Source organism: Oryctolagus cuniculus, chromosome 6 (genome assembly GCF_964237555.1).
Source record: "Oryctolagus cuniculus chromosome 6, mOryCun1.1, whole genome shotgun sequence".
Lineage (NCBI taxonomy): Eukaryota > Metazoa > Chordata > Mammalia > Lagomorpha > Leporidae > Oryctolagus > Oryctolagus cuniculus.
The window spans coordinates 152,433,098-152,461,003 of record NC_091437.1 but is presented as its reverse complement, the minus strand read 5'-3'; positions in this window follow the sequence as shown (position 1 = coordinate 152,461,003).

The following is a 27,906-nucleotide window of genomic DNA, read 5'->3' as shown; positions in this document are numbered from 1 at the left end:
GGATTTGAGAGATGGATACATGAGTTTGTGTGCACTCATGTATATAAGGGGCTTTAAAATGTTCTTTGAAAATTGAATCAAAAGATCTTGTTTTGTCGCAAAAATGCATAGTTTTTTCATAATACATGTCTTCATGAATTTTTTGAAGACCTCTCATATGGATGGATTTTACAAATAGTATTTTCAAAATAGTATTGCAACAATCCAGATGCAGGAAAAAGAAGAGTGTAATGGTTCTTAACTGGTGCCTTGGAGAGCAGGCATTTGGTGCAGTGGTTAAGATGGCCCTAGGGTTGCCTGATCCCGTATTGGAGTGCCTGGGATGAAGTCTTAGCCCTGATTCTGGTTTCAACTTCCTGCTAAGACACACTGTTCGAGGCAGCATTTGATGGCCCAGTTGAGTTCCCCAGCTCTAGGACTTAGGCCAGCTCAGCTCTAGCCATTGGCATTTGGGAGTGTACCAGCACTCTCTTTCTATCTCTCTGTCTGTCTGACTTTGAAATAGATAAGAATAAATAAATTATAAAATTAAGAAGTGTCTTAAGAGAAAAACAATAGACAATAACTAAGAAAAAGAAGATACTAGAGTATTATACAAAAATGTGAATGCAAAGGTAATAATTATCATAATAAACAAATATTCCCATCTAACAAAACCTATACTAAAACAGAGAGCAACTTAAATTGGTAAAATATTGAAAGACACATATAATTATATGTATTTATATATTATACATATTCAGACAACTACAATATTGTAATTTTATTATAAATATATATGCAACATATATAAAAACCTATCATTGCATATCTAATTATTTATATACATATATCATATAGAATATAATGCAATACCACAACTGAAACAAACCATATGATCATGTCATTATATATACAAATATAAATGGGTTCACATTTTCTAATAAAAGGAAACTATATACAGATGGCTAAGAAAGCAGAATACAACATTATGCTTTATACAAAATATACCTTCAAAGCAAGGGGATTCAAAAGCCAAAATTTAAAGTTAGTCCATCCAGACAATGGAATATTATATAGCACTTCAAAGAAATGAGCTGCTAAGCCATACGGAGACATGGGGGGTGGGTAGGTGTTTGGTACAATGGTTAAGCTACAGCTAGGATTGCCACATTCCACATTGCAGAGTCTGGGCTTGAGTCCTGATTCAACTTTCAACTCTAGATTCCTGCTAATGCTCACTGTGGAAGGAAGCTGGTTATGACTCGAGTACTTAGGTCCCTGCCACCTATGTAGGAGTTGTGAATTGTGCTTCTCTGATGTGTCACTAAAGGTTCAACAGTCATAACAAATGCCCCATCCTGGTGTGGAGTGTCAACAACGGGGAGAGAACTGGGGGGAAAGGGTCCATGGGTGGATGGGGGATCTCGGTGCCTTACACTCAGACTTACTGTGGATATAAAGCTGCTCTAAAAATAAAATATACTTAAAATAATAAAAAATAAAAGGACAGGAAAAGATAAGACAAATGCAAAACCAAAAATAAAGATGGAAGCAAGTGGGGGTCCCAGCCTTGATGGTTAACCAGATAGAATTTATACAGGAAAGCATTAAAAGTTAGTCTAGAACACTGAAAGCAGCAATTTACAATAGACATGGAGACAAACAGAGAATTTTCATCCATTGTTTCAGTCCTCAAATGCCCTCAACAGGGCCAGCCTGAAACCAGGGACTGGGAATTCCATCCAGATCTCCAATGCGTGTGGCAGAGACCTAACCACTTAAGTCATCACTGCTGCCTCCCAGGGTGCACATTAGCACAGAACTAAAATCAGAAACAGAGCCGGGACTTGAACCCAGGCACTTCAATATGGGATGTGTCCATCCCAAGTGGTGCCTTAACTACTGCTAGGAATGTAATCCGTCTTTTTTTAAAAAAAAAATAAAGATTTATTTGTTTACTTGAAGATCAGAGTTAAAGAGAAAGAGGGAAAGAGAGAAAGAGGAAGAAAGAGAGAGAGAGAGAGAACCCAAACACTCGGACCATCCTCTGCGGCTTTCCTAGGTGCATTAGCAGGGAACTGGATGGGAAGTGGTACAGCTAGGACTCAAACTAGCACCTATGTGGGATACTGACATTGCAGGCTTAATCCTCTGCACCACAATGTCAGCCCCAGGAATTTACTTCTTCTTCCCATTTTCAGGTGTACCTTTAATGAATAGCAGACCAGTGGATGTGACATACAACACATCCTGGCAGCAATTAAAGGTGTTATCAAAAGTCAAAGTGAAACAGGTCATAGTATACAAGACATCAATTAGAATAAGAAGAGCCTTTCATCAGTACTGGAATCTTAGCAACTTAGTAAAGGCAGTAAATATTTCAAGATTTGCAGGCCACAATATTCTGTTGCACATTTTTTTTTTTTTTTGACAGGCAGAGTGGACAGTGAGAGAGAGAGACAGAGAGAAAGGTCTTCCTTTGCTGTTGGTTCACCCTCCAATGGTCGCCGCTGCTGGCGCGCTGCGGCCGGCGCACCGCGCTGATCCGATGGCAGGAGCCAGGAGCCAGGTGCTTTTCCTGGTCTCCCATGGGGTGCAGGGCCCAAGCACCTGGGCCATCCTCCACTGCACTCCCTGGCCACAGCAGAGGGCTGGCCTGGAAGAGGGGCAACCGGGACAGAATCCGGCGCCCCAACCGGGACTAGAACCCGGTGTGCCGGCGCCGCTAGGCGGAGGATTAGCCTAGTGAGCCGCCGTGGTGCCGGCCATGTTGCACATTCTTTTTTCTTTTATAATGTAAAAATGTAAAAGCTATTCCTGGCTTGAAGGTAGTAGGAAAAGAAGCTCCTACCCTAAACTAAACACTGCTTTGGTACCACTTACCTAAACTTAAAGGGACAAGTCAACAGAATCAGTCTTCCCAATTAATATAACAAGTACTAGAACTAAGTTCAAGAATATTTATAAGAATACAAAAAAAAAAAATCAGTACCTGTGTTCGTATTTTTAACCTTCCATAATAAAATTAAAATAGTGGGTTTATAAACAACACAGATTTATTTTTCACAGTTCTGGAGACTGAAAGTTCAAAGTCAAAGTGCCAGCAGATTTGGAGTCTGGTGATGGTGCTCTTCCTGGTTTGCTGTGTCCTTATATTGTGGAACTGAGTCCCCTTGGACCTCTTTTTAAAAAGCAGGAGTCACATTCATGAGGACTTAAAAGTCCTGATCTCATCACCTTTCTGATAATATCACCTCATTGAGAATTAAATTTTTCCAAATGAATTTGTGGAACTTAAAAATGTTCAAACATAGCAGTAACGTGTAAGGTAAAATTCACAATGCTTGACATCCAATTTAAAAATTACCAGGCAAGAAAAGGCAACCAATTGCAAACCACAGTGAGGGAAAAAAAAAATCAATGAATCAAAACTGACCAAAGATAGAACCTGTTTCCATCACCTGAGGTACTGTGTTGAGCTGTAGCACAATAATTCTGGCAGAGTGATCTATTTTTGACTTTAAGCCTTTTAGATTTTCCTTATCTGTAACTGAAGATCAACACTGTTTGCAATGACTTCCTTCTAACAATCTATTGAAGATTTCCATGTATTTGAAATAATAAAGCAGATCTCTCAAGACATCTGCATCCACCACTATGCCTGAAAGTTTTGATTCAATTTCCTGTTTTATGAGCACACTTCAGTCTTTGAGAATCCAGAAGGACACAAATTTATTCTGATCCTTCAACAAACGAGTCAGGGAACATCAACTGCCATGTTGTAGAATGATTTTCTCGTAGCTGTGTGCTGAACAAAACCACTAGATGGCGCAATGCTTTCACGTTTCATTAACACTAGCCCTAGAGGGAGTTCAGTCCTTCACCTGGCACACCCACCAGAGAACTCTCTTAATTTGTCTGTGCTGTTGTCTGCCTTACTTGCCAATGATCTTCTCAGAGGGCATTGAGTCTAAAACAGCTTTGCTTTGCTTTACTTGAAAGAGAAGCTTTTAAAATTTTGCTGATTATTATTTTTGTGTGTGAATGCCCTAGTGACAGTTTGAGTGTTTTGAAAATCAGACCCTGAGATGATTTCTGATTTTCCGCTCCCACTGCTTTACTTGGGCTGCTTGGTCCAGAACCCAGCATTCCTCAAGGCCCAGGACAGTTCTAGCCTGTGTATTAAGACTTCACTGCTCTTTCCAGTGCAATACTGTCTTTTTCCCCTAAACCATTACATGTTTGCTTCACTGCTTACTAGGCAGCACAATGTAACACTGGGAAAAGTACCTTCTGTATTTGAGCCTCAGATTTCCCCTTTACTCAATGGAAACAAAGGTCGTTTTACTGTATTAATGGAAGTACCCACCTAAAGGAATTAGCACAGTGTCTAATACACAGTATATTCGCATATACATACACATATATGTGTATATATAAGTGTATGTATGTATCAGTGTTTGACGCTACATAAAGTATGATTTCTGGTTGACCTGTACTTAAATTAGATACTCAGTAAATATTCCTTGAACATGGACAACTTTCCAGTGACACATTTGCTGACCCAGATGGAGCAGCGGATAAGATTTACACAATCCAGAGTCTCATAAAACATACAGGAATGGAGAGGGAGATAAATCACTCCAGTAAATTTTATAACAGAGGACTTACAGGGTACTCTGGGAGACTACAGCAGAAGTCACTTGTTTTATCGGGTGAATAAAAAAGGCATCATCAAGGAAGTACTATACATAGTTGGACTTTTAAACTCAGCAGCAGTTAGCTAAGTAAAGGGGAAAAGTGGAATGGGATTCTATTCCAGACTATAATAACGCAACAGCAACAAACCTGGGGCTTGGCAAAGTCAGGACTTTCTAATGCTGTTGACCATAATTCATAATGAGAAATACCTTTTTATTATATTTATGCTAACCCCTGCAGACTAAACTGAAAAAACTTACACAAACATTGTCTTTATTGCAAAAATACATTCTAGGATTTTCTATTCTGTTCTTATTTTAAAAGTATTGATTGCAGCTTAATACAGAGCAGTAATAAATATGGTGCAAAAGCAGAAGGAAATGAAGAGAGAAGTAAAAATTCAACAGTAACATTTAGACATTTCAATAGCCTGTTTTCAATAAAGGACACAATGATCAGGCAGAAAACAAACAAGGAAATGGAAGACTTGAATAATATTATAACCAACTAGTTCTTCTATCAACAAAATATATCACCAAATAACATCAGAATATACATTATTTTCCAATGCACATAAAAGTTTCAAAAAAAGAATTGAGTACAATAAATTAAAAATACATTTAAATTTCATTCTGTAAACTACGTAATGCAATTAGAAAGCAATGACAGAAAGAAATATGGAAAACTAACAATTATATAGAAATTAAACAGCTCATTCCTAAATAACCAATGGATTAAAGCAAAAAATTACAAGGAAAATTAGGAAGCAATTTAAAACTAATGAAAAGGAAGAAAGAACACAGCAAACCACATGGAATGCTGCTAGCTAGGGAACCACTTAGAAGGAAATTTAGAGCAAAAAATGTTTGTATTTTATGAAAAATGAGATCTCAAATCAATAACTTAAATAATAAACCTTAAGACATTAGAAAAATAAAACCCAACCAAATTTAAAGCAAGCAGAGGAAATGAAAAGACAGTTTGAAACATAAATTAGTGAAACTGAGAATATGAAGACAAGAAGAAAAAGACAATAAAACTAAAAGTTGGTCTTTGAAAAAATGAACAAAATAGATAATTATTTATCAAATTGAACAAGAGGAGAAGCGATAAGGCTTACCTTACTAAAATCAGAAGTAAAGCAGAGGAGACATTACTACCAACCTTACAAAAACAAACATGCTTACAAGAGTACACTATAAACAATTGTATGCCAATAAATTAGGAACATTAACTGAATGAAGCAAAGCATTTCCTAAAACTCATTCAACATTTAATAAAAAATCTGAATAAGCACTAATAAGTAGAGAGATTGAATGAGTAAATTAAAAAACCAACCAAACAAAAAACCACACAAAAAGAAAAGCTCATATCCACAAAAACTGAGGGAATTCATTACTGCTTATTGGCCCTACCAAAGATGTTTATGGAAATCCTACATATAGAAAAAAGAAGGATACTAGCCATACTGGAAACATGCATTAGTAGAAAGCCAACTAGAAAGAAAGCAAAGGATTCAGAAAATGAACAAAAGAAATTTTAAGAAGTGACAGAACAAAGTCATTGCTTATCAAAAATAACCTTGAATGTGAATGGGCTAACTAGTTAAATGGATTAAACAGCAAGATCCAAAGATATACTGCCCACAAGAAATACACTTCACAGCACAGTAAAGACAATTTAAGGATGGAAAAATATATTTCATGCAAACAAACCTAAAATGAACAGTAGTAGCTAAACTTATATCCAACAAAAATAGCCTTTAAAACAGAAGCTGGGACTGGCGCTGTGGCGCAGTAGGTTAATCCAACGCCTGTAGCGCTGGCATCCAGTATGGGTACCGGTTCTAGTCCCAGCTGCTCCTCTTCCAATCAAGCTCTCTGCTATGGCCTTGGAAAGCAGTAGAAGATGGCTCAAATCCTTGACCCCTACACCCATATGGGAGACCAGGAAGAAGCTCCTGGCTTCAGATTTGAATTGACATAGCTCTGGCCATTGCAGCCATTTGGGGAGTGAACCAGCAGATGGAAGACCTTTCTCTCTGTCTCTCTATCTCACTGTCTATAACTCTACCTCTGAAATAAATAAATAAAATCTTTTTTTTTTTAAAAAGAAGCTGTTAAAGTGTAGAAATATCACAATATATTGATCAAAGGATGAATTCAACAATATATGATCATTGCAAATGTATATATACACAATGATGGTTTATCCAAATTTGTAAAACAAATATTATTAAATGTAGGAGAAAGATAAGCTGCAATACAATAATAATGAGTGACTTCAACACCAACTTTCATGAATGGATACATCATCCAGACGAGGAAATCAACAAAGAAACATCAAACTACGTATGGACCAAATAGATATAATGGCCATTTACAGAACAGTCCATTCAACAGTTGCAGAATACACATACTTTACATCAGCACACAGAACAGTCTCTAGAATATGCCACTTATTAGGTCATAGAACAAGTCTCAAATCAAAATAAAATAAAATCATGTCATGTTTCTTTTTTGGCCACAATGAAATAAAACCTAAAAACAGTAACAAAATGTACAAGGTATTCTAAACATTATAAAAAATACATGGAGTAACAGGTTCCTGAAAAAGCCATAGGCCACTGAAAAAAATCAAAAAGGAAACTAAAAATCTTAGATTAATGAAAATGAAAACACATACTTCTAAATCTTTTAAGAAAATCAATGTAAGAGCTAGAACAATGAAACTGCTAGAAGAAAACAGGAAAAACACTCAAAATATTTGCATAGGCAAATTTTTTTGTGGTAAAATCCCAGCAACACAGGCAAAAATAGACAAATGAGATTATCTCAAACTAAAAAGCGTCTTTCTAGTGAACAACACAATTAACAGAGCCAACTAACAGGATGGGAAAAAATATTTTCAAACTACACATATGACTGAGGATTGAGATCCAGGATATATAAAGAACTGAAGTAATTCAACAAGAAAAAATCCATAGTCCCATTTAAAAATGAGAAAAGTATATGAGTAGACATTTCTCAGGAGAGGAAATACAAATGGCCAACAAATACATGAAAATGTCAATGTCACAAGAAATAATGAAAATGAAAACCAAACCATAATTAGGCTTCATCTCAGACCAGTTAAAATGATTTCATCTAGAGGATAAAGCTGAGGGTGTGAAAAAAGGGAACCTTTACACACTATTGTTGGGAATGCAAATTAGTACAGTCATTATAGAGAAAAAATATTGAGACTTTGAAAATAGTTAAAACTAGAATTCATAAAGGAACAGTTACAATCCTACTTAATAATGAAAGATACAGACCAGTCAAGAATGCCTACTCTCACTGTTTCTATTCAGTGGAGTTCTGGAAGTTTTAACCAGAGTCATTAGGCAAGAAAAAGAAATCAACAGGATACAAATAGGGAAGGAGGAAGTCAGACTATCCCTATTTGCAGACGACATGACTCTATAAATGGAGGAACCAAAGACTCCACTAAGAGGCTATTGGAAGTCATAAAGTGTTTGGTAAAGTGGCAGGATATAAAATTAACATACAAAAATCAGTAGCCTTTTTTTAAACAGACAACATGATGGCTGACAAGAACTTCTAAGATTAATCCCATTTGCAATAACAAAAGAAGAATTAAATACCTTGGAATAAATGTACCTAAGAAGTCAAAGATCTCTATGATGAAAATTACAAAACATTAAAGAAGTAGAAGACACAAAAAATAGAAAAATCGTCCAGGTTCATGGATTGGAAGAATCCATATCATCAAAATGGCCATACTACTGAAAGCAATTTACACATTAAATGCAAAATACTGATGATAATTTTCTCAAATCTAGAAAAAACAATGCTAAATTCTTGTGGAAAAAATGAGACCCCCAATAGCTGAAGCAATCTTATACAACAAAAACAATGCCATAGACATTGCAACACCAGATTTCAAGACATACCACAGGGCAGTTATAATCAAAACTGCCTGGTACTAGTAAAATAAATACATGTGTAGACCAATAGAACAGAATAGAAACTCCAGAAATCAATTCACACATCTATAACCAATTAATCTTTGATAAAGGAGCTAAAATTAATCCTTAGAGCAAGGACATTCTCTTCAATGAATGATGCTGAGAAAACTAAATCTCCACGTGCAGTATTAAAAAACAAGACCCATACCTTATACCGTACACAAAAATCCGCTCAAAATGGATCAAAGACTGACATCCATGACCCGATACCATCAAATTAACAGACAGCATTGGGGAAACTCTGCAAGCCATTGGCATAGACCAAGACTTCTTGGAAAAGAGGCCCCAGAAGTACAGACAATAAAAGCCAAAATTGGCAAACCAGATTACATCAAGCTTAGAAGCTTCTACACTGAAAGGAAATAATCAGCAAAGTGAAGAAGCAACCAACAGAATGGGAGAAATTATCTGCAAACTTTGAACCTGATAAACTAGTTAGATCCAGAATCTCTGAAGAGCTCAAGAAGCTCAACAACAAAACCTTAATCTACTACCCAACACCATCAAATATTAGAAAACATGGTAGAAACCCTGCAAGCCATTGGCATAGACAAAGAGTTCTTGGAAAAGACCCCAGAGTTACAGGCAATCAAAGCCAAAATTGACAAATGTGATTACATCACATTGAGAAGCTTCTGCACTGCAAAAGAAACAATCAGCAAAGTGAAGAGATGACAGACAGAATGGGAGAAATTGTTTGCAAACCATGCTATTGATTAAGGAAAAATAACCAGTATATATAAAGAGATAAAGAAACTAAAAAATAACAAAGCAAGCAATCCAGTTAAGAAATGGGCAAAGGACTTGAATAAGCATTTTTCAAAAGAAGAAATACAGATGGCTAACAGACACATGAAAAAAATTCTCAGGATTAATAGCCATCAGAAAATGCAAATCAAAATCACAATGAGGTTTCACTTCACCCAAGTTAGAGTGTCTGTCATACAGAAATAAATAAACAATAAATGCTGGTGAGGATGTGGGGTAAAAGGTACCCTAATCCACTGTCAGTGAGAATGTAAACTGGTGCAGCCATTGTGGAAGATAGTATGGAGATACCTCAGAAAGCTGAAAATAGATTTGCCATACAACCCAGCAATCCTACTCCTGGTAATTTATGTAAACAAAATGAAATAAGCATATCAAGGGGTGATCTATACAGTGCTGGTCATTGAGACTCACAATAGTTAAGAAATGTATTCAATGCAGAGATCCATCAACTGATGACTGAATAAAGAAATTAGGGTATATGTCACTATGGAATAATTCTCAGCAATAAAAAAAATTAAAAATGTAATCCTGTCTTTTGTAACAAAATGGATGCAACTAGAAAACATTATGCTCAGTGAACTAAATTCCAAAAAGACAAATACTATACGTTTTCCCTGATATGTGGTGATTAGTAGAATATCTAAAATGTAGAGGAATGGAATTACCATTTCAAGATTCAATGATTGTTTACTGCCTTTGTCTCTATAGTTGAAGAAAAGTGAGGTTTTTTTCCCCTAGTACTATTTGTTGAACTCTTCACTTACTGTAGGGTTAATCTTTTGAGTATAAAGTAAACTGAAAAGAGATCTTTGTAAAAAAAATTAAGAGTGGGAATAGGAGAGAAAGGAGGAAGAAGGGTGTAAGCATGGGTGGGAATGAGGGTAGAATGGGAAATATTACTATGTTCCTGAATCTGTGAATATAAAATAGGTATTTCTCCAAAGTATGCAAATAACTTAAATGTACATGACAAATTCTCAAAAAAACGTTAGTCATCAGGGAAGTAAAATTAAAATACAGTGAGATACCTGTTCATATACACTAGAAAAAACATAAGTACTAGCATGTGTTAGTGAGGATGTAGAGAAATCACAACCCTCACAAACTGTGGGTCATAATAAAATGGTTCAGCCACTTTGTAAAATACTGTGGCATGTCCTCAAACTAACATGAAGCTACCATATGGCCCTGTGATTCCACTCCAAGACATATACCTCCCCAAAATTAAAACATATATCCACACAAAACTTATATAAAAAGGTTCACAGCATTATCACAACTACCAAAAGGTAGACACAACCCAAATAACTAAGTACTGATGAATGGATAAATAAAATGTGTTTATTCATACATTGGACAATAAAATTCTTATATACGCTACAACATGGATAAACCTTGAAAACATCATCATAAAGAAAGAAAGCCTTCAGAGGATCTCCAATTTTACTCACAACTGACTTCTCATCAGAAACCCTACAAGGTAGGAGATAATGGAGAGAGATATTACAAGTCTTAAGAGAAAAAAACTGTCAACCCAGAATACTGTATCCTGCAAAGTTCTCATTTATGAATGGAGGTAAAATAAAGACCTTCCAGAACAAGCAGAAATTGAGATAATTTGTCTCCACCCATCCAGCCTTGCAAAAGATGATTAAGGATGTGCTGCGTACAGAAACAGAAAAACATGGTCATCACTATGAAAGAATGCAATCCACAGACTCAATGTACTCCCTAGCAAAATAACAATGACATTCTTTACAGAACTAGAAAAGGCGATCCTAAAATTCATATGGAATCACAAAAGAACTAGATTAGCCAAAGTAATCCTGAACAAGAAAAATCAAGCTGGAGGCACCAAAATACCTTACTTCTAAGCATACTAGAAAGCTATGGTAATTAAAACAGCATGATACTAGTGTAACACTGATACATAGATGGATGGAACAGAATAGAGAATTCAGAAATCAATCCACATACATAGAGCCAACTGATTTTTCACAAAAGTGCTCAGACCATAGAATATAGTAAGGATAGTCTCTTCAACAAATGGTGATGGCAAAACTGGATTTATATATGTAGAAGAATGAAATTAGAGCCATGAATTTCATCATATAGAAAAAAAATCAATTCAAGATGGATCAAAGATCTATATTTAAGACCTGAGACTTATGATGTTGCTGGAAGAAAATGTATGGGAAACACTCCAAGACATTGATGTAGGTGATAACTTCTTGGACAAGATCCCCAATATATAGGCAACAAAAACAAAACTAAATAAAGAGGAATATATCAAATTCAGAAGTCTTTGACACAGAAAAGGAAATTATCAAGTGAAGAAACATTCAGAAGAATGGGAAAAATATTTTCAAACCATTTATCTGACTAAAGATTAATATCCTGAATATATCAGCAACTCAAAAAACTCAACTACAAAAAAAAATCCAGTTGAGAAATGGACAAAGGACTTTGACAGTTCTCAAAAGAAGAAATACAAATGACCAGCAAATATATGAAATAATGCTTAACATCACAAGCCATCAAGGAAATGCAAATCAAACCATAACGAGCTATCACCTCACCCTGTCAGAATGGATAAAATCTGAAACACAATAAATAACAAATGCCTGCAAGGAAGTGGACAAAGGGAAACACTTAAACACTGTTGGAAGGAATGTAAATTAATGCAGCCACTGTGGAAAATAGTATGTGGATATCTTAAAAAAATTAGAAATAGGCTTATCATATAATCCAGCAATCCCACTCCTGGGTATCTACCAAAGAGACCTGAACACAATATATCAAAGAGGCACCTGCACTACTGTGTTCATAGCAGCACTGTTTACAATAGCTGACATTTGGAATCAACAAATACCTTTAAATACAAGCATGTCCCCTGCAACATTTGAGACCAGCTTATCCAACAATAATACTGTTGCTTCTGTGGAACTCAAATTTAACTCCATGTCAGTTATTTTATCTGGCTATCAGATCATAGAGCTTGCAAGACTTAACCATTGGCTTCAAGTAAGAGAATAAATGGCAAAAGGAATTACAAATGTCTGGGAGGTTTGAGTCTGGACCCTTGGGAGTCTAGGGGTACTATTAAATAAGTAGAAGAAGCAAGAACACTTTGTGGAGAAGGTAAAAGTTTAATTGGGAATTTGGGGTGGGGAAGATGGTCACCAAGTTATCCTGGAATAGTAATTCTCAATGAGGGGTGATTTTGACCCTCCGAGGATATTTGGCAATGTCTGGAGATGGTTTCTGTTGTCACAACTGGCATCTGATAGATGGAAATCCAGGATGCTGCTCAGCACCCAGTAATGCACAGAAGAACCCCCCTTGACAGAGAAATTAATCCTCCCAACATGGCAATAGTAGTGAAACTGAGAAACCCTGGTTTAGAGAGGATGGGGTAAGAAAGAATAGTTTTCGAATTTTATATGAAGGCTGAACTACATTTCAGTAATCTAATTTTACTTTGTTTATCAAGTATGTCATCAGCATCCAATATGTGGAAATACACAGAGGGGTGAGCCACAGCATGAACTTTCTAGAAGCTGGACTTTTCAGGGACAACAGGGATGTAAACATCTCTGTATAGAAACATGGCTGGCCGGCGCTGCGCCTCACTAGGCTAATCCTCCACCTAGCGGCGCCGGCACACCGGGTTCTAGTCTCGGTCAGGGCGCCGGATTCTGTCCCGGTTGCCCCTCTTCCAGCTCTCTGCTGTGGCCCGGGAAGGCAGTGGAGGATGGCCCAAGTGCTTGGGCCCTGCACCCCATGGGAGACCAGGAGAAGTACCTGGCTCCTGCCATTGGATCAGCGTGGTGCGCCGGCCGCAGCGTGTCAGCCGTGTCGGCCATTGGAGGGTGAACCAACAGCAAAAGGAAGACCTTTCTCTCTGTCTCTCTCTCTCACTGTCCACTCTGCCTGTCAAAAAAAAAAAAAAATAGAATTGCATTGAAGCAAAGGCAACTTTATCATCCCTTGAGAAATTATGCAACATAATTGCTGCCCACCCCCAGCTGTGGCCCCAGAGCATTTGCCTGGAAAATACCAAGAAGGTCCAGGCTGAAGTTGGGTAGATCTTTATACCAGGAGAACTCCTGCAATGTAAGTAAAGGCCACAAGGACACATCACAGGGTGGAAAGTACAGAGGGCTGCATTTTCTCGGCTTGGGAGCAAGGGAGGAAGCACGCGTTAGTGCCTGACATTCCCCTAGATGCCATCATAGATCAGCTAACTGCAGGAAAGTGACGGAGCGACTGTTTCCAGAGGCATTTTTCTGGGAGAACTCTTAGGCCCCGAGAGCTGAAGTGATGTCAGCTGTGTCTTCTATACTGTTTTCCTTTCTCTCTTGTCATATTTCACCCACACTGTGGGTGAGCAGGGACTCCAAATTTCAAAGGTAATTGTTTGAGAAAGAGAATTAAAATTATGCACACAAAGAGCCTTACATTTGGGTGAACCCTAACATGAACTATGGACTCTGGATGACAGTGCTGTCAATGTGGCTTCATCAAACACATTGTTTGTTGTAACAAATATACCTCCCTGTGCAAGAAATGGAAAGTGGGGGAGGCTGTCTGTACTTTATGCTCAATTTTATCTGTGAACTTAAAATGGCTCCAAGAATTTGTATAGTAAAAATAATCTAAAAATTAAATGACTACTTGAGTCTTTCTGTTAAAAAAAATAAAGTAGAGGCTTCCTTTTGGTGGTGTTTAGGCCACACTGTCGATCCTCTGCAGGTATCTGCTTTTGCCGAGGAAGCCTCAGCCCTCCCTGTGTTCTGGTACGAATTTTCCTCCTCAAATCCCCATCCCTGCTTCCTCTTTGGACACACAGAGCTAAGAGTCAACGTGGTAGAGCATGAGAGAGCTGTGAACCTCAAGTTCTGACTCCTCAGTGTCTGCTGAGATGTAGTCTGACTAAACCTCAGGTTCTTCAGCTGTAAAACCAGGTCAGCAGTGATGATTGTGTTTGATTATTTGTTTACTGTGAGTTTCTGCTAGAGAGCAAGTTTCCCAAGGCAAGGACAGTGCCTATTGTATTCAGCATGGCTGCTTCCACAGTATTGGCACTTGGCTGGCAGTAAATAATAATGTGTTAGTTGAATGAATGGGAGGACACACAAAGGAAGAATAATGCCTGTCCTACAGAGTAGCTGTGGGGTCTGAAGAGGCCAGAATGTGGGAGCATATGCCACATGCAGAGGTGTCCCCCTTCCTGGGCCTGGGAATTTGTGTTTTTACCTACAGCTATCCTTACCTGCCAACAAGAGAATCATCACTAGCAATGAAGATCAACAATAGTGGTCGCAACAAAGCAATGCTTCAGGAGTAGGTCTGACCCAGAGAAGTGACAGAAAGTAGACACCTGCTCCATTTTCCCTTAACAAGATTTACAAAAGTAGGTCTTTGTCTTTCCTAATTGCACAGTGGGGAAAAGCAATATCAATTTAAATATACCACGTTTCAACCCAGAGATGGGCTATTTCTATCCCAGGGCTCCCATAATGATTCCCAAGAAGCTTCAAACCCAATTATTGGAGGAAAATTTCTGAAGTTGCATAGGCTTTGTTTTAAATCCCATTATCATTTTCTTGGATCCTAAAGAAACAAGAGTGAGAGCCAGACTGAGTCGCACTTGGCCAGGGGAAAAGAGAATGCCGTCACGATCCGGTTCCATCAACAGGAGCTGTGCATTGCTGGGCATAGTATGGCTTTGCTTTTGACCACAATATTTGCATTTACAGAATCTGGAAATGACCTGTGACGGGGGTTCTCCAGGGCATGTGTTTAACATCAGAATGGTACTCACACACAATTTTACATTTGGAAAAACAAGTTAAAATAGCCATCATGTCAAAATCACAAACTTTATCTTGATTAGTAGAGGATTGTGGCAAATAGCGGTTATAAGTGGAGCTTGTACTTAGTGACCGCTGCCCTTGACTGAAAGTAAATACATCAGAATTTTGAAAGAGGTTTTGTGTGTGTATGTGTGTGTGTGTGTGAGTGTATGCATATGTTAAGGGGGCATTGTGTGTGGTGTGTTATGCATGAGAGTGAGTGATTTTTATTCTATATCACAATATGGAATACATTCATTGTTGAGGAAACTGATTATATTATTCTCTTATCATTTCTAGATCTCAAATTAAAGGATCCCATTTGAAGTGAGAAAAATGATGATAATTTCCGTTAGTGAGTCCTTTCTTATGTGCAAGGTATTGTACAAAGGATTTTGTTTAGGACTTTGTGCTTACTCTTTAATGTCCACTAAATAAATTGATGGAGAATATCTCAATTACATTCTGTAACGTTTGTCTTCTGGGTTTTTCAGGGCAGTGAGTGTTATTACTTATTTCACTCAGAAGTCAATTCCAATGTAGTAAGATAGTGCTTTTCTCCAAGTTAATGGAGCAATAATGGGATAATTTTAGTTTAAAGTTATCAAGGAACTGGAAATTTATAATTCAATGTTTTCTCTAACTACTTTTTTCTATAGAGGAAGGAAATTAATATTTAAACTTCCCTAAAAGAATTATTTTATTCTGATTTAATATTTTCACTAGCTCACATTACTAACACATAATAGGTACTCACTAAATGCTTACTGGATTAGCAAAGGGAAAAATCAGACAATTATTATCTTCATTTTATAGATGAGGAAACTGTAGCTGAAGATTAAGTAATTACCCCAAGGTAACAAAACAGTATACAGAGGGACTGGGGTTCTGTTATGCACAGTATCATATCCCAGTTCTTCTCCTCTCTTTTCTGCCTCTTGGTTTCTACATCTTTCATTGGTATCTAAGTGGCACAGCAAGGAAAACATGGTCTCAATATGGTTCAACACATTCTTTTTTCTTTCATCTAGAACATCTTCAAAATTTGAGTCTCCTGTAAACCAAACACAATACTATAATCTGCAGAGATCTGAATGGATGACAAGAGAGAGGCATGAGTAGGAAGAAAAGAAGTGAAAGTGGTAGATGAACAGTGATCACCTCAGCGGGAGCCCTGAGAATGTCTCACGGTCTTCTACCTCCCTGCCAGTCCGTTTCTCATCTCAGCAGTATCCTGTAAGATTAATGGTTTTATGGACAGTGTGTAACTACAAATATGGAGGATGCTATTGGAAAGAAACCAATAAAAACAAAATTAGTGTATTGAATTGCAGGCACAAGAGGTTAAATGCATGAAAGAATGTGGCATCTTTCATGAACTTGACTGCATTTCATTGGCAATCTGACAGAGCCCTTCTTAGAAAACCTTACAATAATCAACCACCATCCATCACTGGATATAGAACATTTAAAAGGACATAATTATGATACAAAAGTCAGTAATAAAATACATTACTGTGTTTTAAAGAGAAAAAAAATATGGTAGCTTATGTAAATAATCCAGTTAGGGAATGAGCTCCATCCTTTCTTTTCTATTTGCCATTCTCTTTTGTAAAATAAAAAGCGTAGAATAAATTGCAAAAATATTTTTTATTTTATTTTGGAATTTGTTTTCTGATAATGAATGCAATTCACTATTAAATAACATAGAAGTTTAGACAATAGATCTGATTAAGCAATTACAAAAGCGAAAACTCCAATAAGTGTTCAGAAAATAAAAACAAACTATTCCCATTTCCACTGGTTTCTAGAAAAATTTAAAATAAAGTGAAATGAATAACAACAAAAAATCAAAATACATAGGGAAAATATCAAAGAATTAAAACATGCAGTCAAATTAATTATCCAGAATGCAACACAACATGAAGGAAATAGAAAATATGTAAAATATTTATACTCCAGGCAATGGAGAAACAATACCCTGTGTTCCTCATGCTTTCCTTTCCCTTATCTACCTCCCCTTGATAATACAGCTGTAAGGTCACCATTTGGTAAACCAAGGTAGACAGCAAGTTATATGGAGGAATATTGCCCTGCAAAAGATGGTTAAAGATGTGTTACACACAGAAACACAGAAACACGGTCATCAATATGAAAGAAGGTAAAGGAAGGAAACCTCACAGCAAAAGATCACAGGGAATTCAAAGCATATATTAGAAAATATCTTTGGAAAATGGCAGGGCAAAGTTACTACTTATCAATACTCACATTGAACATTAATAGTCTGAACTTTCCTGTTAAAGACACAGATTGGCTGATTGGGTTAAGGAACAAAACCCATCTATTTGCTGCTTACAAGAAACACATCTTTCCAACAAAGATGCACACAGACTGAAAGTGAAAGGCTGGAAAAAGATATACCATGCCAACAGAAATGAAAAAAGAGCAGGCATAGCCATCTTAATATCGGATAACGTAAACTTTACCACAAAAACTTCAAGAGAGACAAAGAGGGTCACTATATAATGATTAAGGGATCAATTCAACAGGAAGATATAATGATTATCAATGTATATGCACCTAATTACAGGGGACCAGTTTATTTAAAAGATTTGTTAAGGGACTAAAAGGGAGACTTAGACCCCAATACAATAGTACTGGGGGAATTCACTACTCCACTCTCAGAAATAGACAGATCAACAGGACAGAAGATCAACACGGAGACAGTAGATTTAAATGACACTATAGCCCAAATGGATCTAACAGATATCTACAGAACTTTTCATCCTACACATAAAGCATTTACATTCTTCTCAGCAGTACATGGAACCTTCTCTAGGATTGACCACATACTAGGCCATAAAGCAAGTCTCAGCAAATTCGAAAGAGTTAGAATCATACCATGCAGCTTCTCAGACCATAAAGGAATGAAGTTGGAAATTAGCAACTCAGGAATCCCTAGAGCATATGCAAACACATGGAGATTGAACAACATGCTCCTGAGTGAACAATGGATCATAGAAGAAATCAAAAGAGAAATCAAAAACTTTCTGGAAGTAAATGAGGATAACAGCACAACATACCAAAACTTATGGGATACAGCAAAAGCAGAGTTAAGAGAAAAGTTTATATCAATAGGTGCCTACATCAAGAAATTGGAAAGGCACCAAATAGATGAGCTTTCAATTCATCTCAAGGATCTGGAAAATCTGCAACAAACTAGACCCAAATCTAGTAGAAGAGAAATAATTAAACTCAGAGAAGAAATCAACAGGATTGAATTTAAAAAAAAAAAAAAAAAAAAAAACTACAAAAAATCAGCCAAACGAGGAGCTGGTTTTTTGAAAAAAATAAACAAAATTGACACCCCATTGGCCCAACTAAATAAAAAAAAGAAGAGAAAATACCCAAATCAATAAAATTAGAGATGAAAAAGGAAACATAACAACAGACACCACAGAAATAAAAAGAATCATCAGAAATTACTACAAGGACTTGTATGCCAGCAAACAGGGAAACCTATCAGAAATGGATAGATTCCTGGACACATGCAACCTACCTAAATTGAACCAGGAAGACACAGAAAACCTAAACAGACCCATAACTGAGACAGAAATTGAAACAGTAATAAAGGCCCTCCCAACAAAGAAAAGCCCAGGACCAGATGGATTCACTGCTGAATTCTACCAGACATTTAAAGAAGAACTAACTCCAATTCTTCTCAAACTATTCAGAACAATGGAAGAAGAGGGAATCCTCCCAAATTCTTTCTAAGACACCAGCATCACCTTAATTCCTAAGCCGGAAAAAGATGCAGCATTGAAAGAGAATTACAGACCAATATCCCTGATGAACATAGATGCAAAAATCCTCAATAAAATTCTGGCCAATAGAAAGCAACAACACATCAGAAAGATCATCCACCCAGACCAAGTGGGATTTATCCCTGGTATGCAGGGATGTTCAATGTGCACAAAACAATCAGTGATACACCACATTAACAGACTGCAGAAGAAAAACCATATGATTATCTCAATAGATGCCGAGAAAGCATTTGATAAAATACAACACCCTTTCATGATGAAAACTCTAAGCAAACTGGGTATGGAAGGAACATTCCTCAATACAATCAAAGCAATTTATGAAAAACCCACAGCCAACATCCTATTGAATGTGGAAAAGTTGGAAGCATTTCCACTGAGATCTGGTACTAGACAGGGATGTCCACTCTCACCACTGCTATTCAATATAGTTCTGGAGGTTCTAGCCAGAGCTATTAGGCAAGAAAAAGAAATTAAAGGGATACAAATTGGGAAGGAAGAACTCAAACTATCCCTCTTTGCAGATGATATGATTCTTTATTTAGGGGACCCAAAGAACTCTACTAAGAGATTATTGGGACTCATAGAAGAGTTTGGCAAAGTAGCAGGATATAAAATCAATGCACAAAAATCAACAGCCTTTGTATACACAGGAAATGCCACGGCTGAGAAAGAACTGCTAAGATCAATCCCATTCACAATAGCTACAAAAACAATCAAATACCTTGGAATAAACTTTACCAAGGATGTTAAAGATCTCTACGATGAAAATTACAAAACCTTAAAGAAAGAAATAGAAGAGGATACCAAAAAATGAAAAAATCTTCCATGCACATGGATTGGAAGAATCAATATCATCAAAATGTCCATTCTCCCAAAAGCAATTTATAGATTCAATGCGATACCAACCAAAATACCGAAGACCTTCTTCTCAGATCTGGAAAAAATGATGCTGAAATTCATACGGAGACACAGGAGACCTCAAATAGCTAAAGCAATCTTGTACAACAAAAACAAAGCCGGAGGCATCACAATACCAGATTTCAGGACATACTACAGGGCATTTGTAATCAAAACAGCATGGTACTGGTACAGAAACAGATGGATAGACCAATGGAACAGAATAGAAACTTCAGAAATCAATCCAAACATCTACAGCCAACTCATATTTGATCAAGGATCCAAAACCAATCCCTGGAGTAAGGACAGTCTATTCAATAAATGGTGCTGGGAAAATTGGATTTCCACGTGCAGAATCATGAAGCAAGACCCCTACCTTTCACCTTACACAAAAATCCACTCAACATGGATTAAAGACTTGAATCTACGACCTGACACCATCAAATTATTAGAGAGCATTGGAGAAACCCTGCAAGATATAGGTACCGGCAAAGATTTCCAAGAAAAGACCCTGGAACGCAGGCAGTCAAAGCCAAAATTAACTATTTGGATTGCATCAAAATGAGAAGTTTATGTACTGCAAAAGAAACAGTCAGGAAAGTGAAGAGGCAACCGACAGAATGGGAAGAAATATTTGCAAACTACGCAACAGAAAAAGGGTTGACAACCAGAATCTACAAAGAAATCAAGAAACTCCACAACATCAAAACAAACAACCCACTTAAGAGATGGGCCAAGGACCTCAATAGACATTTTTAAAAGAGGAAATCCAAATGGCCAACAGACACATGAAAAAATGTTTAAGATCACTAGCAATCAGGGAAATGCAAATCAAAACCACAATGAGGTTTCACCTCACCCCGGTTAGAATGGTTCACATTCAGAAATCTACCAACAATAGATGCTGGAGAGGATGTGGGGGAAAAGGGACACTAACCCACTGTTGGTGGGAATGCAAACTGGTTAAGCCACTATGGAGGTCAGTCTGGAGATTCCTCAGAAACCTGTATATAACCCTACCATACAACCCAGCCATACCACTCCTTGGAATTTACCCAAAGGAAATGAAAATGAAATTGGCAAACAAAAAAGCGGTCTGCACCCTAATGTTTATTGCAGCTCAATTCACAATAGCTAAGACCTGGAACCAACCCAAATGCCCATCAACAGTAGACTGGATAAAGAAATTATGGGACATGTACTCTATAGAATACTATACAGCAGTCAAAAGCAATGAAATCCGGTCATTTGCAACAAGATGGAGGAATCTGGAAAACATCATGCTGAGTGAATTAAGCCAGTCCCAAAGGGACAAATACCATATGTTCTCCCTGATTGGCGACAAATAACCGAGCACCAAAGGGAAACTTGTTGAAGTGAAATGGACACTATGAGAAACAGTGACTTGATCAGCTCTTGTGCTGACTTTTGATGTACAATTTAATACTTTATTCATTCTAGAATTTTTTCTTTGTTTTGTTCTAGTACCATTGGTTGAACTCTGTAATTAACACACATTTATTCTTAGGTGTTTAAATTTTAACTGAAAATTGATCCCTGTTAAATATAACAGTGGAAATAAGAGAGGGAAGAGATGTACAATTTGGGACATGCTCAATCGGACTTGCCCCAAATGGTGGAGTTAGAAATGTGCCAGGGGATTCCAATACAATCCCATCAAGGTGGCTTGTACCAATGCCATCTCACTAGTCCAAGTGATCAATTCAGTTCACAATTGATCACACTGATAGGTCTAAGAGTCAAAGGGATCACACAAACAAGACTAGTGTCTGCTAATACTAACTGACAGAATCAGAAAGGGAGAGAACAATCCATCATGGGAAGTGGGATACACAGCAGACTCATAGAATGGCAGATATCCTAAACAGCACTCTGGCCTCAGAATCAGCCCTTAAAGCATTCAGAAATGGCTGAAGAGCCAATGAGAGTATTTTAGGCAGGGAAAGCCAAGACACTCTGAAAAAAAAAAAAAGACCTAAATGAAAGATCTCAGCGAGTGAGATCCCAGTGGAAAGAACAGGGCCATCAAAGGAGGTACCTTTCTCTGAAGGGAGGCGAGAACTTCCACTTTGACTATGACCCTGTCGGAATAAGATCAAAGCCGGCGAACTCAAAAGGCTTCCCTAGCCTTGGCAGCTCATGACTAGAGCCTAGGGAGATTACTGACACCATAAACAAGAGTGTCAAATTGTTAAATCAACAACAGGAGTCACTGTGTACTTACTTCTCATGTGGGATCTGTCCTTAATGTGTTGTCCAATGTGAAGTAATGCTATAACTAGTACTGAAACAGTATTTTACACTTTGTGTTTCTGTGTGCGTGCAAACTGATGACATATTTACTTAATATATACTGAATCAATCTTCTGTATATAAAGATAATTGAAAATGAATCTTGATATGAATGGAATTGGAAAGGGAGCGGGAGATGGGAGGGGTGCGCGTGGGAGGGAAATTATGGGGGGGGAAGCCATTGTAATCCATAAACTGTACTTTGGAAATTTATATTTACTAAACAAAAAAAAAGTTCTACCAAAAAATTGGACTACATTTAAACAAAAAATTGCATTTCAGCAAGTGATGGAAAGCAAGTGTTTCTGGAAAATGTGGTGAAATTACTGAATATTTAGGAAAATTAATAAATATTGACAATTCCTTCATATCATAAACACAAATTAAGAGAAATCTCAATGTTAGACCTAAAACTATAAAACTTAGAAATGAAAATATAGTAGAAGGACAGCTTACTTTTAAATTTTTTATTCTCATTTTATTTTAATGGGAGAGAGAGAGAGTGAGCTATTTACTGGTATACTCCCCAAATGCCCATAACAACCAGGGCTGGGTCAGGCAAAAGCCAGAGCCCAAAATTTAATCCAAGTCCTCCATGTGGGTGACAGGGATGCATCATCAGTCATCTTGTAGGACGTACGTCAACAGGACAATGCATCTTAAGCAGAAGAACCAGGACTCAAATTTAGGCACCACAACATGGGATCTGTGCTTCCTATGCAATGTCCTAAACATTTTACTAAACACCTACTCCAGAAAAATACTTAAACTCAAAAGAATGTGTGTGTGTACATACACACACACATGTATATATATATATATGTGTGTGTGTGTATATATATATATATATATATATATATATAAAGAGAGAGAGAGAGAGAGAAGAGAGAAAGAGAGAGAAACAAGGTATAATCAGCTATGAAATTGTATGACAAGGTGTTAAAAGACAAAATTTCAATTACTGTAGATCCCAACAATTCCAGCCCTAGGTTCTTACCTAAGAGAAATGAAAATGTATTTTTACACAAATTCATGTGTGCAAACATCCACAGCAAAAGTGGAAACAAAAAATCCTAAATAATGGCACTAAATCAACTGGTAAGGGTTAAAGACATTTGGCATGGTGAACTATGAAAGAGAATATAATATCTCGGTTATGTTTGAGGTTACAGTGCTATATATAATTTCCAAAATTAGACCAGGATAAGCACCTGGCTCCTGCCTTCAGATCAGTGCGGTGCGCCGGCCGCAGCGCGCCGACCACAGCAGCCATTGGAGGGTGAACCAACGGCAAAGGAAGACCTTTCTCTCTGTCTCTCTCTCTCACTGTCCACTCTGCCTGTCAAAAAAATATATATATAATTTCCAAAATTGATCAGACTAAACACTTAAGATGAAAAAAATATTAAATTGAATTTCTGTAACATAACATACACAAAATTCTATTCCAGATGATTTGTAGATTTTAACATGAAAAGCAAATTTTATAATATATTACCAAAAAAACATATTTTTATGATTCAGGATTTTTAAAAAAAAATCATTACTCATAAATAGAAAGATAGTAGATTCCACTTTATTAAAAGTAGTAATTTACAGCCACTGAAAATAAGGGTGAGTTTGAAAGTCCTGTGTCTCAAGAAACCCTCAGTCCTGAACAAACAAGGCATGTCTCTTCTGAAAACTCAATAACAAAACCAAAGACAAGTCCAAGCTTGTCCAACTATTTTCCACAGGTGTAAATGACAAAGAATTTTCCAGAAAACTTGCAGGTAGAAGATGGCAAATATCTGATTACATAGATAAGCAAAAGGGTTGAATAGACATTTCTAAGAAGAGGAAGCATGAAAGGCTAAGAATCGTAAAAGCCAGCTCTGTTCAGTCTCACTTTGAATCTGGGAAACTAAAATTAAAGTGAGGTACCACAGCGATAGTGCAGTAGAAGCCAATATATCTTTAGAAATTTTAAAAATATGACATCACCAAGTATGATCATCCATGAAGAATGGTTGCCAGGACTTGACACGTTAATATGAAAGATGAAAAGGCTTAAGGTTAAGATCCAGTTCTCTAGAATTCTGTAGAAGGAAGTGACGCTAGTCTCTCACAGATGCTAGATCTGGAATGTGTCAATGAAAGATTATAATAAAAAGATTTATGTTTTCTGCATACACTGAAGCATTGGCACAGCTCCATAAAAATCCCTTGCTAGTAGAAATAGCCACCCCCTGCAAAGGACAGTAAAAGCTGCTGTAATGACTCAGTGGGAAAGTTTGTCAGCTCTTAGGGAGGAATAATAAGTACTAGCACTTTTAGAGTGATTTACAAATCTTTTGTACACAAATCTTTTGCATGATCTGATTTCATCTGCTCATTCAGTCTGTAAGAGCAAGGTATCATTTTTTTAGTTTTATTAATAAAGATTCAAAGAGCCTGAGCTGTTTGCCCAAAATCACCGAGTTAATGGGCGAATTGTCCACACTCAGATTATTTTATCTTATGCTCTCTCCATTCTGCTATGTTCCTTCTCCAGCCCTAGCATGAGAACAATAAAGACAAACAATATTGCCATGTTTATGTTGAGTTATTTACTTATTTATTTGAAAGATGGGAGGGGAAAGAGAGAGAGAGAGAGAGAGACTGAGACTATTCATATCCACTGGTTCACAACTTAAACTCTCCAAACAGAAGGGAAGCTGAAGCTAGGAGCCAAGCACTCAATCCAGGTCTCCAACTTGGCTGATGAAAACCCAGTCCCTTAGCCATCACTACCATCTCTCAGGATCTGCATTGATAGGATGCTGGAGTCAAAGACCAGAGGTAGGCATCAAATCCAGGTACTCCCACATTAGACATGACATCTTAACTTCTAGGCTACATGCCTGCTCCCATGTTTCAAAATTTAAATTTATTTTATAGTTATCTCTTTGGGTAATCTTTCTCCAATAATAATACAAGGTGGCATGTATCTAAGCTGTTACATATCTGAGAACACTTTTGCACTGTGAAATGCATGAAAGATAACTGGGGTAAGTGTACAGATTTTGGGTCACATCCTTCTCTAAAAATCCCTAAGCTGTTATTCCTCTTCATTCTGATTTTTGATATAGTGGAGACATGTCATCCAAACAAGGTTGCACTCTTTGTTGGTTACCTGTTTTTTTTTTTCTTCCTTTTACTGTCAGCTTGTCATCCTTTCTTTTAACCCCATTCTTCCTGTTTGGCTTGGGTATGTCGTTATGTGTCTTTTCTTCATATATTTAATCAGAGATGTAAGAGTATTTTTGTTTAAATTTCCTAATTTATTTAAGAGATTTTAAACTATATATTTGTTGCCCATTTTTCAATTACTATGATTTGTTTTCCTTGTGAACCCTTGTTATATTTTGGTCAAATATCTTTCTGCATATCTATCATCCCTATTGTAATTTTTATTATTGTTTTTGGCATTTCAGAAAAAGTGTCCATTAAGTCTCCAATCTATAAATATTTTTTAAGATTTATTTTATTTATTTGAAAGACAGAGTTACAGAGAGAGGCAGAGAGAGAGAGAGGTTTTCCATCTGCTGGTTCACTCCCCAGATGGCCGCAACAGCTGGAGCTGCGCTGATCCGAAGCCAGGAGCCAGGAGCTTCTTCCAGATCTCCGATGCAAGTGCAGGGCCCTAAGGACTTGGGCCATCTTCTACTGCTTTCCTAGGCTGTAGCAGAGAGCTGGATGGGAAGTGGAGCAGCCAGGACTAGAACTGGCGCCCATATGGGATGCCGGCGCTTCAGGCCAGGGTGTTAACCCGCTGTGCCACAGCGCTGGCCCCTAATCCATAAACATTTATAGAGTGTTACTCTATGCTACTCGTTGTTCCAGGTGCTAGGGATACAACAAAAGAGGAAATGAAACAAAAATCCTCCCTTTTGAAGCTTACAAAAGAAAAGATAGACTATTTTAGATAGTGCAGAGACTTCAGAGATAAAGCAGGCACGTGGGTATAGGGAAGCTGCAGATTTAAGCAGAATGGGAAAGCAAGATCTTAATAAGAAGGAAATATTTGAGTTAAAATCTGAAGTAGGTGAGGAAGTGAGGCAAGTGAATGAATAAAAGAAGAGCATACCATGTAGAACACATAGCAAGTGCAATGACACTAGTGAGGCAGAGGCATTTGTGCCTTCAAGAGAGCAGTGTACCTGGTTGTAGGGAGCAAGACAGAGTAGTAGAAGGTAAGGCCAGAATTGTGTAAGGCCCTATAGAAAATAGTGATAATTTTTTTTTTGCAGTAAATAATAATGAAAATGGAGGAAGAGCTATGAACAGAAGAGTGATATCAGATGACTCAATTTATGATAAAAATCACTCTGCCTTTTGTGAGTGGTGCTGAGTGAAGAAACTTTATCAGTGAGAAGGTCACTCTCATCATCCTAGTGAGAGATACTGGCAACTTGAAGAAGAATAGTGTAAGAGGAGGTGAGGACATGAGTTAGGAGACTCATTGCATCTCAAAGGCAAATCTCATATGGCTTTATTTATGGATTGTATCTGCAAATATGGATTTTTGTATTAGACACATGAAAGGACAGAGGTAAACTTTAACATGGCAAAAAGTCTATAAGCAGGATAAAAATCAGAAATATAGTTTAAAACATAATATTTATGTCATTTGGGGGACTTCTGATTTATTTTGCTCAAAATTTTATTGGTAGGAGTTATTCTTGTTAACAAATATAGCTGCATTTACTTATTTTCATTGATTCATAGCACAACTTGGCAAACTTTTCCTGTAAAGGGATGAAAGAAAAATATTTTGGCTTTGCAAACCAGATGGTCTTTATTGTACTATTCTCTCACTATAGCATAACGATAGCTATTACCAACATGTGAAAGAATGAGCATGGCTGTTTCAGGAAAACATATTTACAAAAATAGGCGGTGGTATAGATTTGGTCCATGGGCTGTAATTTGATGATCCCTGAGCTATAACACTCCATTGTGCAGCTATATCACGGCTTGTTTATCATTCCACTGTTGATGGTCATTTAGGTTGTTCCAGTTTGAGATTTTAAAATAATCCTACCAAGAATCTTCCTGAACATAGCTTTCAATGTCCATGTGTTCACATTTCTATTCGAAACACTAACCAAAACTCTGCAGATCAAGAATGCTCTGAAATAACAGGGTTTACTGAACCATTGCAGGTGCTGGTCAGAAAAGCATCAGGTCCAACAGCAAGACTAGATAGTCACTGAAAATATGTTCACTGACCCTAAGAGCCATGAACATCGTTATAATGAAAATTCTGGGAAGAAAAGCCTAAATTGTTTACATTGAACCAACACTGGCTATAGTTAAGAGTGGAGGATAATGTGAAGTAGAGAAATTCGGGCACAGGCAGACAGGGAGAAGTACTTCTGTTTTCTGGGTTGGTTGACACTAGTAATACATTCACAAGGCAGGTGTGCTAGGACCTAGTAGTTCCCTACTGGGGGGTTGAATCAAGGTTCCAATACACATTCATGAATGTGACAGTGTTTTGTTGTTT